The sequence below is a fragment of the Octopus bimaculoides genome, chromosome 14 (assembly GCF_046866305.1).
Source record: "Octopus bimaculoides isolate indiv1 chromosome 14, ASM4686630v1, whole genome shotgun sequence".
In the NCBI taxonomy this organism is placed as follows: Eukaryota; Metazoa; Mollusca; class Cephalopoda; order Octopoda; family Octopodidae; genus Octopus; species Octopus bimaculoides.
The window spans coordinates 11,060,169-11,071,135 of NC_142941.1; the positions used below are offsets into that span (position 1 = coordinate 11,060,169).

At 37.3% G+C, this 10,967-nt stretch overlaps 1 long non-coding RNA gene across 1 annotated transcript; it reads right to left on the minus strand.

Moving 5' to 3' along the window:
- Nucleotides 1–7,734: 7,734 nt before the first annotated feature.
- On the minus strand, nucleotides 7,735–10,702 carry LOC149132620 (uncharacterized). Its single transcript, XR_016244211.1, has 2 exons — nucleotides 10,565–10,702; nucleotides 7,735–8,155 (listed from the first exon to the last, which is right to left on the minus strand). It is a non-coding gene; the product is annotated as an uncharacterized LOC149132620 (long non-coding RNA).
- Nucleotides 10,703–10,967: the final 265 nt, after the last annotated feature.

Below are 10,967 nucleotides of genomic sequence, written 5' to 3' on the forward strand. Positions count from 1 at the left end.
AAGACCCCTAAAATTAAGTCTTAGTATCACATCATTTTTTAATCGATCTGTGTACCCATGTTTATGTTACCTCTGTTGTACTTCTTGAAAGTTGTAGGGTTGATTAGAGGGAGCTTCCACTTACTGTTTCTAGCAGGTCTAGTGACTGCATTAGGGCTTCCTCTCCTCATTTATTCATCTTTTTCTTAATGTCTTTTGGCTCTTAGTAGATTTCCAGAACAAAATGATGAAAGCTTTGTATATTCAAAATATGAACGCTGCAGTATTCCATTTAATGAATGGGAAATATTAAATGATGTAATTTTGTTTCGATTTATCTTTAACGAAAGTAGTGTCGAAATATAACTAAAAATGGCAGGGTATGTAGAAAACTGAGTTGGTGAATAATAATAATAATAATAATAATAATAATAATAATAATAATAATAATAATAATAATAATAATAATAATAATAATTACAAAACCACCACAATCGGACTGGCCAAATACCTTGAAACAACCGACAATTGGATGCTGAAACTTGTTGAAAAACATAAAAGACCGAAAAAACTTCACTCTATTCTGAAAGAGAGCAAAAAATTCGCTACTGATCTCTTAGATACCCACCAGCTTGATCAGGTTGAAGGAAATGCACCAACTGCTGCTGCAAAGAAAAGAAAATTAATTGCAAAGACAAAAGCACATGAAAAATTAGCTAGCAGATGGGAACAGAAACCTCTGCACGGCAAGTATGTGGCTCGTAGCAAACAAGCTGATGTCGACCAGAAGCATACGCATCAATGGTTACGAAGCTCAGGGCTAAAAGCAGAGAGTGAAGGTTTCATATTGGCTGCTCAAGACTAAAGCTTATTAACCCGGAACTACCAAGCCAATGTGATAAAAAATGGAGCTGATCCAAAATGCTGATTCTGTAACGATGCGATTGAAACTATAGACCACCTAATCTCAGGGTGTAGAGTCTTAGCACCTGTAGAATATAAAGCAAGACATGACAGAGTTGGCCAGTATTTACACTGGACAATATGTCGGCATTATAGAATCAAAACCACTGACAAATGGTATAAACACCATCCTGAAGCTGTGACTGAGGGAGAAAATGTATCGATTCTCTGGGACTTCCCCGTACATACTGACAAGACTATAAAAGCTAATAAACCGGACATTATTATAAAAGATCAGACAAAGAAGACGTGTTTATTAATTGACATGAGTATTCCCTCTGATCATAATATAGCGGCGAAAGAATTTGACAAGATCAGTAAATATAAAGACTTGCTAATAGAAATTGAAAAAAATGTGGCACCTCAAGGCGACTACCATACCAGTGACTGTGGAATCTCTAGGAATGATAAAAAAAAAAGGTACTGAAACCTATTTGAAAATGATACCAGGCTTACCATCCCTACAGGAAGTGCAAAAAATCGTGCTAACTGGAACGACTCATGTACTGAGAAGAGCATTATCGCTGTGAGTACAACATCCATTCAGGAATTTTTTTTTTTTTCTTAAATACATGTTTTACCTGTGAATTTGCGTGTGTAAACTGGGAATGCATACAACGAGTTTCTCTGCCCTAGGTGTACGGAAAACACTCGGCGAGAAATGGAAGAAAATTTGAAGAAAGAAGAAAAAAAACAACATAATAATAATAATAATGATAATAATAATAATAATAATAATAATAATAATAATAATAATAATAATAATAATAATAATAATAATAATAAAAATAATAATAATAATAATAATAAGAGAATAATAGCACCGGGCTGAATAACAACATGGATGTGCTACACCGGGCTCCCTATACAAAAACATATCTAATCCAATAACATCGATGGAATTAGCCAAAAGAACCGGTGGAAGATTTGAAGGAAGCGGTCTTTTAACGAAGATAATTTTTTTAAGAATATTTTTTATTCTTAAAAAATGAAATTTCACTGCAATACAAAGCACAGGACCTCCTATGCACGATGTCTCAATGAAACACGTGCGATCACACACGCAAAACCAACACCGGAAAGTTTACAAACTATATAAAAAAAAAGAAATGGAACAAAATAGTAAGTACATATATTGAATAATTACGCATACACTTGAACGTGTACACAATGATATATACGTTTTGATACCCATAGAACTACACATGCATCTTAATGTTTACAGAACTACGTAAAAATCACAGGACACACTTACGGATACGAAAACACATATCACAAACGAAGCAAAACCAAAACTTTTTTTCTTTCTTCTTTGTTTATTTTCATTTTGTGAACAAATACAGACAGTGAACCATTCATAAGTTTAAAACGCCACACACACACAAAAATACACTATGCCTGGAGATAAATCTATCAACAAAAAAAATACAGATGAATACCGATCTGCTAGCCTTAAAAAGCTACGCTACGAGCAATGTTTACATGCTGAGAACTCGGTGACGGTGTTGTCTCAAAAAACTGACCCTAAACAGACAAATCCGTCCCCGAATGTCAACGCCAAAGCTCGTCATGCCTCAATGATAACAAGGCAGATCACAAACCAGAGTGGTTATCGACCGAATCACAAAGGGCCACTCACTCGAAATAGATCTGCTAGCCTTAAGAAGCTACGTCACGAAAGCTCGGAGACGGTGTTGTCTCAAAAAACTTACCCTAAACAGACAGATCCGTCCCCTAGCGTCAACGTCGAAGCTTGTTATGCCTCACTGTTAATAAAACAAAATATAAACCGCAATGGTCATAGACCGGATTATAAAGGACCACTTACTCGGATAATGAACCAGATCCGAGACGAGAAATCTGCTACTGGTTCAAATCTTCCCGACACACAGGAGCTGGAAGTACCCCACAACCGGAATATTCCAACAGATGGCCATCCATGCTCGTCATCAAATAACCAAAAGAAAAAGAAAGAAAAATGGTCTAGGGAAGATAATAAAGAAGTTCTTAGAGCCTTCTACCGTGCCATATATTTCCCTACAGATAAATCTAATACTGTACAAACCTACTTAAACTGGAGACAGAAACACCTTGCAGTAAGACCCTACATAGACAGTAATAAACTTGCCAACGTCAGAAGAAACATTATAAAAAAAAAATTACTAACTGAAGTAGAGATTGACCAAATTAAGCAAGCAGTAAAGGATAAAAAGAATGAAATTGCAGCTAAAGAAGATACTACAGAGGAAATAATTATAAACCAGCCCAAGGCTGATGAAAATACAGTAATAATTGAAAGAGTTAAGGTAACTGATAGGCAAAATAAAATACTCTCTGAACCAACCATAAACACTAAGGCAGGTGAAAATCAAATAGATGAAGGAAGTCATACAGAAATCGACGCAACAGAACTACATGATCTAAAAAATCAAATCATGATTGAATGGCTGAAAATTAAAGAAACTAGTATGAATGAACGCGACACTCTCCCCAAAATTCGCAATTCTAACCAAAACCTGAAAATAATTGGTAAAATCCGCCTTGCACTTAAGGATATAATTTCAGCTAATGATGTTGATATTACAGATCTCAACCACCTGTACTATGCATCCGCAAGAATCTCAACGATTCTATGTGGTGAAAAGATTAGAAAAAGACAACACTCCCACAAAAAGCCTTCTTGGCAAGAACGCATTCAACACCAAATTAAGCTACTTAGATCTGACATAGAATGTTTGAAAAACCTTAAATTTGACAAGAGTATCAAACCTACAAAGACCCAAAAACTAAAGAAAAAATATAACATGAAAACCATAGTTGACATTGATGCCACCATAGAAACCATCAAGCAAAAGGTATGTGCTAAAGCTGCCCGCATAGCAAGGTATGAAAAGCGTGTTAAATTCTTCCGAGATAATAACATGTTCAAAAATAACCCCAAAAATTTCTACAGGAAGATAGGGAAAACACCAGTAACAATAAAGTCTGTCCCATCAAAAGAAGAAGTGCAAGAATTTTGGAATAAAATCTGGGCAGAAGATAAAACACACAATGAAAAGGCCCCTTGGATTGATAGAATAGCTACAGACCTAGACTCCTTAGAGGAGCAAAAGTGGGAGGGGGTCAGGGTAGAAGATATAAGATCTGCTCTCAGGAGGTCAAGCAAATGGAAGTCTCCAGGAAAGGATAAAATTCCTAACTTCTGGTTGAATGCCTTCCCAGAAAGCCATGAACTGCTAACAAAACTTTACAACGATGTTTTGCAAAATCCTAGTTTGATGCCCTCTTGGCTAGTTAATGGTTTAACATTCCTCCTTCCAAAAAATGAGGAAACAAACGAACCAAAAAATTATCGCCCCATAACCTGCTTAACAACAATGTATAAGGCGCTAACATCTGTCCTAACCGAGTACACCTATAGTTTTTTAATAGAAAGTAGCATATTCCCTAATGAGCAAAAGGGATGTAAACGTGGATCTTATGGTTGTAAAGATCAGCTACTCATCAATAAGATGATCTTAGAAGATTGTCACAAGCGACACAAAAACTTGTCAATAGCCTGGATAGACTATAAAAAGGCCTTTGATAGCCTACCACATAGCTGGATTAGGAAATGTCTGGAAATGTATAAAATAGCTCCTACTCTGCGAAACTTTTTATCTGTAAGTATGAGATCATGGAGAACCACACTGATGTTGAACAATGACAATGAATCTCTAAATGCTGGAGATGTAAGAATTTCATGTGGCATTTTCCAGGGTGACTCACTATCACCACTCCTCTTCTGTCTAGCCCTAATACCGCTCTCAAAATTGCTCAATGATGCACAGTATGGTTATAAAATATTTGATAAAAATATAAATCATCTCATTTACATGGATGATTTAAAGCTCTTTGCAAAAAATGACCAACAACTCAAAGGCCTACTAGCGATTGTTAAACAATTCAGTGATGACATCAGGATGCAATTTGGCCTTGATAAATGTGCAAAAGCTATCTTTATCAAAGGAAAAATGACAAATACATCTAATGTGAACCTTGACCAGCAAAATGTCATAAAAGAGTTAGAACCAGCGGAGAGCTACAAATACCTAGGGGTAATTGAAGGGGACAATATCAAGCACTCAGTGATGAGGGAAAGGATCAGAAGAGAATGTTATCGCAGGGTGAGAGCAATACTGAAGACAGAGCTGAACGCGAGAAACAGGATCGAAGCGATCAATGCTCTAGCCATACCAGTCGTGACTTACAGTTTCAACATCGTTAACTGGTCAATTACTGAAATATGTAATGTTGACAGAAAAATACGAAAACTGTTGACAATGCATAGAATGCACCACCCTAAGGCAGATATAGAACGTCTTTATCTGCCAAGAAAAGAGGGAGGTCGAGGACTACTACAGCTGGCATTATCAATGAAGGTAGCCACAATTGGCCTAGACACCTATATGAAAAACTCTGAGGACTGGATGCTAAAACTTGTCTTAAAATATGAAAGCAAGAAAGCATCTTACTCAGTAACAAAACAGGCAAAGGAATATCTAAGTGAATTCCAATTGCAACAAATTCAAGAATTAGACGAACTAGAAACACCTACAGAAAAAGCTAAGCGCTTGAAAACCCGTGCTAAAATTGCTGCCTTAGCTATTATGACTGAAAAATGGCATGGAAAACCTCTCAATGGCAAATACCCAAAGAGAGCGAATAATGCAGATATTGACAAAGCCCTTACCCACCAATGGTTAATGGCCTCTGGATTGAAATCAGAAACAGAGGGGTTTATCATAGCAGCCCAAGATCAATGCCTACCTACAAAGAACTACCAGGCCAACATATTAAAGAACGGCAGCTCCCCATTATGTCGTATATGCCAACAACAAAATGAGACCATCGATCATGTTGTCTCCATGTGCAGTCTGCTTGCGCCTACAGAGTATCTCAACAGGCATGATAGAGCTGCACAATATATTCACTGGGTAATATGCAAAAACCTGGACTTGCCCCATGATAAAAACTGGTGGGAACACAAACCACCCCCAGTACTTGAAAATGATCACATTGCACTCCTCTGGAACTTCACCATTCAAACTGACAGAAAGATAGACGCAAATAGGCCAGACATCATACTGAAAGACTTCAGACAAAAATCATGCCTCCTCATTGATATGACTGTCCCAATTGATATAAACGTATCTGTCAAGACCTACCAAAAACTGAGCAAATATAAAGATCTTGAAATAGAAATTAGCAAAATGTGGAATCTGAAGACGAAAACAATACCTATTGTCATAGGTGCCCTGGGAATGACAGCGAAACGGGCTGATTACTACCTAGCTCAGATACCAGGAAACCCCAAAATGGCTGAAGTCCAAAAGATAGTGCTCATGGGAACTGCCCATATCCTACGTAAAATACTGTCTATGTGATCTCAAATTTTAAAGCAAACATAATTTTCTTATGGTTTCTTAAACATTCACTTGAACAAAACTGTACAAATCCAAATATATGGTACCCTAGGCATAACACCTACATGAACTTCTAACTTGTTGTCTCTTGAGGTCTCTGGGTGAGACTTGGATCCAACTTGTACAAATGCAAAACAAAAGTCAAACATAAAATAATAATAATAATAATAATAATAATAATAATAATAATAATAATAATAATAATAATAATAATAATAACAACTGTTGCTTTCGAGTCGCGCTTTTCGTCATTAAGTTTGCCTTGGTGATGGATTACGTCAGCTATGTTTACCTTAGTGATGGATTGTGTCAATCGTATACAAAAGTAAAGAACTCTTCTCTCTATATCTATAAAAACTTCTGTTGAGTTACTTCAGTTCTACATAAACTAATAATAATAATAATAATAATAATAATAATAATAATAATAATAATAATAATCGTAATAATAATAATAATAAATGCCCTGATGCAATACCAGGCAATGGCTCTAATGGTTTCTGATCTTAAATGACTTTCTCAGTGTAAAAAATGCCCTGATGCAGTACCAGGTAGTGGCTCTCATGGCTTTTGAACGAAACTGATGTACACTGTTTTGTCTTGGTATAAAAAAGAGAGGCTACAGCAAATTTTCTGCTCAATACCACAGATTTGCTTGTCAGTTGTTTGATCGTAACCAGTTGAGCATGTCCCTTAGTGGCTGACGATATGTGCATCTCTGATCACGAGCAGAAGTAGTGCGGGAGCATCATAGCCATGTGTTGAAGGGAATTCTTTGGTGTTTGAATAATTCACTTCTGGAAACATCCTTAAACAAACTTTGTGGGGACCTTTTGAGTGGGATGGGCTACTCAACCTCAAAAAATTCTAACTGGGCCCCACCTGCAAGGTCCTGCGCTGTTCATCTTGATATGAAGTCATCATGTTGTGTACATACGGTTGTGGTGCATGTGGCGGGCGTATCCTTATGAGATGGGTAGTCATGATGGGTATACTGGGATTCGTATATATGCACCCCAGTGTCACTTTGGTGACATGCACTGCTCTCTCACTCAACAATCCTTTCTTGTATAGGCACAAGGCCTGAAATTTGTTGGAAGGGGGTTAGTCGATTATACTGACTCCAGGGTTTCACTGGTACTTAATTTATCGACCCTAAAAGAATGAAAGGTAAAGTCGACCTCAGCGGAATTTGAACTTAGAACATAGCGACAGACGAAATACCACTTAACATCTCGCCGGGTGTACTAACGGTTCTGCCAGCTCACTACCTTAACAACAACAACAGCAGCAGCAGCAACAGCAAAAACAACAACAACAACAATAATAAAGATGGATTATATCATTTTTATTTTCATATTTTAGCACTAAAAAGAATAGCGGCAGTTTACTTGAAAAGCAATTGTAGGAGATCAGTCATTCCTGAATCCTGGTTGTACTCTATGGGCTTTTTTTCAAAGTCACAGCGTGTCTCATTTGTTTGAGAGTAATACGCCTTCTTCGTGCTAGTTTCTGTAATGTGCGTCTCTTTCCCTTTCTCATTCTCAATAATATCCGTGTTTCTCTTGGCAGTGTCTTCGCTATAACACACAGTTGATTGGTTGGAAAAGTATGAGCCAGTTAGCCATATTGCGCCGACAGTAACAGCGGCTGCAACACCACCTACTAAAGCACCAGTTGCCCAGTCAGATAGCTTTTCTTCTTGTTTCCTTTTTTTCCTTCCCATCGTAATACTTCTAGAATGTCACCTGGAAGAAAAAAAAATTGCATAAAGCCGTTAGGTATTTTTTCAGGGGCAAACTGAGCCGTCGGTCAATGGGACACTGCTGGAGGGCCCGGAGCACTGAGGGGCCCACACTCTACTGATATCGAACGCACGCGTCCTTTTTGCAAGTATATATATATATATATATAATACATGTGGTAGTTTGCGGTAAAGCACTTTCACTGACTCAGTGTTCATTGCGTATATGATTAATGAAAGAGACGGAAGATGGCAGATACGAGAATCTTCATTGACCATTACAATTGTTTTATCATGTTAAGTTAGATAGATGCAAAAAACATTATGTAAAACTGCATAACCTTAAATGAAATTTTCCACCAATCTTCTCAGCACACTTGGTGTAAATGCAACACTAACTTATATACTCTTACTCTCTTTTACTCTTTTACTTGTTTCAGTCATTTGACTGTGGCCATGCTGGAGCACCGCCTTTAGTCGAGCTAATCCACCCCAGGACTTATTCTTTGTAAGCCTAGTACTTATTCTATCGGTCTCTTTTGCCGAACCGCTAAGTTACGGGGACGTAAACACACCAGTATCGGTTGTCAAGCGATGGTGGGTGGGGACAAACATAGACACACAAACACACATACATATATATATATATATATATATATATATATATATATATATAATTTTCCAGTAAATTTTGTAATCATTACCAATATAGCATAAGACTTCACCCCACAAGGATCATTGATTAGATTCCTTAAGGGTCGTTCTCATTGTTTATATTTCCAAGGTTTCAAATTTGTATATTTAATATGATAAGAGACTTTCAACACGGTCGATTTTTTTACCATTTATTTAATTATTTACCATCCGATGTCAGCATTTCTGTGCTCAACTCTATCCAACGACTGATCCGTTGAATGTATGACGTTTCGCACTTCCTCAGGAATGGTTTCCATTAGAACAAATGACCAAAAAACACAACTATCGATCAGAACAGATTATTAAAATGGTGAAGGGGGTGGCGGAAGTGAAAATCATAAATTAAATATTTTTTTTTTTTTTTACCGTAAAAAGATACCTGCCATCATTTCGAAGACCGCTGAAAAAAACTGGAAAAAGTCCACGTCAAAACGGATAAATTCAAACTTATCTGAACTGTCCAATCCGAAACTCCGTTTTCCAGAAACTCCCAGCCCCTTCCAAAATATTTGGCGATCTTTCGATATACATCGCAGAAATGTCATTGAGCAAAACATTTTTTTTTTCTACAGCGTTCGGTAATTTCCGTAAAAAATTTTCATTTAATTCTTTTTGTGGATGGAAATGTACATTTTCCTTCGATCTCATTATATCTGATTTTTTAACTAAGGTATAACCCCAGCCCCTAAATGTTCCGTTCTTGTTGTGTCCTTGTGCTGTCCCCTCTGTGTCATGGCCTGTGTGCCAAATAAAAGAAATCATTTCCTTTGATCCCATGATAAAGTGAAGCAGAAATTTGACAGGGATGTGTGTGTATGTCGATGGTAGGTGCGAGACAGAAAGTGTGTTTTGTGTGTGTGTGTGTGTGTATGTGTGTGTGTGTGTGTGTGTATGTGTGTGTGTGTGTATGTGTGTGTGTGTGTGTGAGAGAGAGAGAGAGAGAGATGTATGGGGTGAGGGAGAGTTACAGCTTACTTTTTTTATCTATTTTTTCCTCGCATCTTTTATGAGTGTGTGAGTGATTGATTGTTGTCGAAAAGAGAGAGAGAGAGAGGTGCGCTGTTGTGTGTGTGAGACGAACAGACAGAGAGCGTACATTTTATTTACTTTTTCTCGCATCTCTTTTTTAGTGAATGTGTGTTTGACTGGGAGAGAGAGAGAGAGAGAGAGAGAGAGAGAGAGAGAGAGAGAGAGAGAGAGAGAACACAGCAACACACATCTCTCTTTCTTTCTTTCTTTCTTTCTCTCTCTTTCTCTCAATCACACACACGCAACACACACTTTCTGTCCCAGTCCACCTCGACTACTATCAACATATACTCACGTCCCTATCAAATTTCTCTCTGTTTCACTTTATCGTGAGAGCAAAGAAAATGTACGTGCCCATACGCAAAAAGAAATAAAAATTGTTTACGGAAATTACCGAACGCTGCACAAAGATATGTTTTGCTCGATGACATTTCACCGATGTATAACGAATGATTCCCAAAAATTACCCATTTTCCTGGAAGTTACCAGGGAGAAAATGGTGGGTCGTTTGAATTTTCTGAAACTCCTCTCCCAGCCTCTTGGAAATTTTTTTTGCATACACTCATTCTACAGGATATAAGCGATTATTTGTTGAGAGTTTCGTTAAAACGTATCCCTTGTTTTTGTAGTTATGCCGAAATTAAATGAATTAGACAAATTAGAAAATATAAAAATTAAACAAACTTACGTTTCTTCAGTGACTTAAGGCTACTTCTTCAAAATGCAGTGTGACTCACTACTGAAGTAAACTTGAGCTTATCGAATTTTTAACGTCAGATAACTTACTAAGCAACAAAACTTATCTGGGTCACTGGTTTCATTTTCCGCGAAACGTTTGAGATTTTCTTAGAAAGATATAAAAATAGGCGTAGATGAGATTGTCAGTCAGCAGCAAAACCTTTTTATCACGTTACTCTACGTAACTCAACTGACATAAATGAGTAATAAGTGTATTTCAGAGGACCAGTTTTCTCATATTCTGTCTCACTGTGAATTTCCTGGGGGACGACGTTAAGGCTAAGTTCATGCTTGTCTGGAGAGCGCTTAGCCTTTCATGAGCAGGCTGTTTCGTTGACCAGATCAACTGGAAC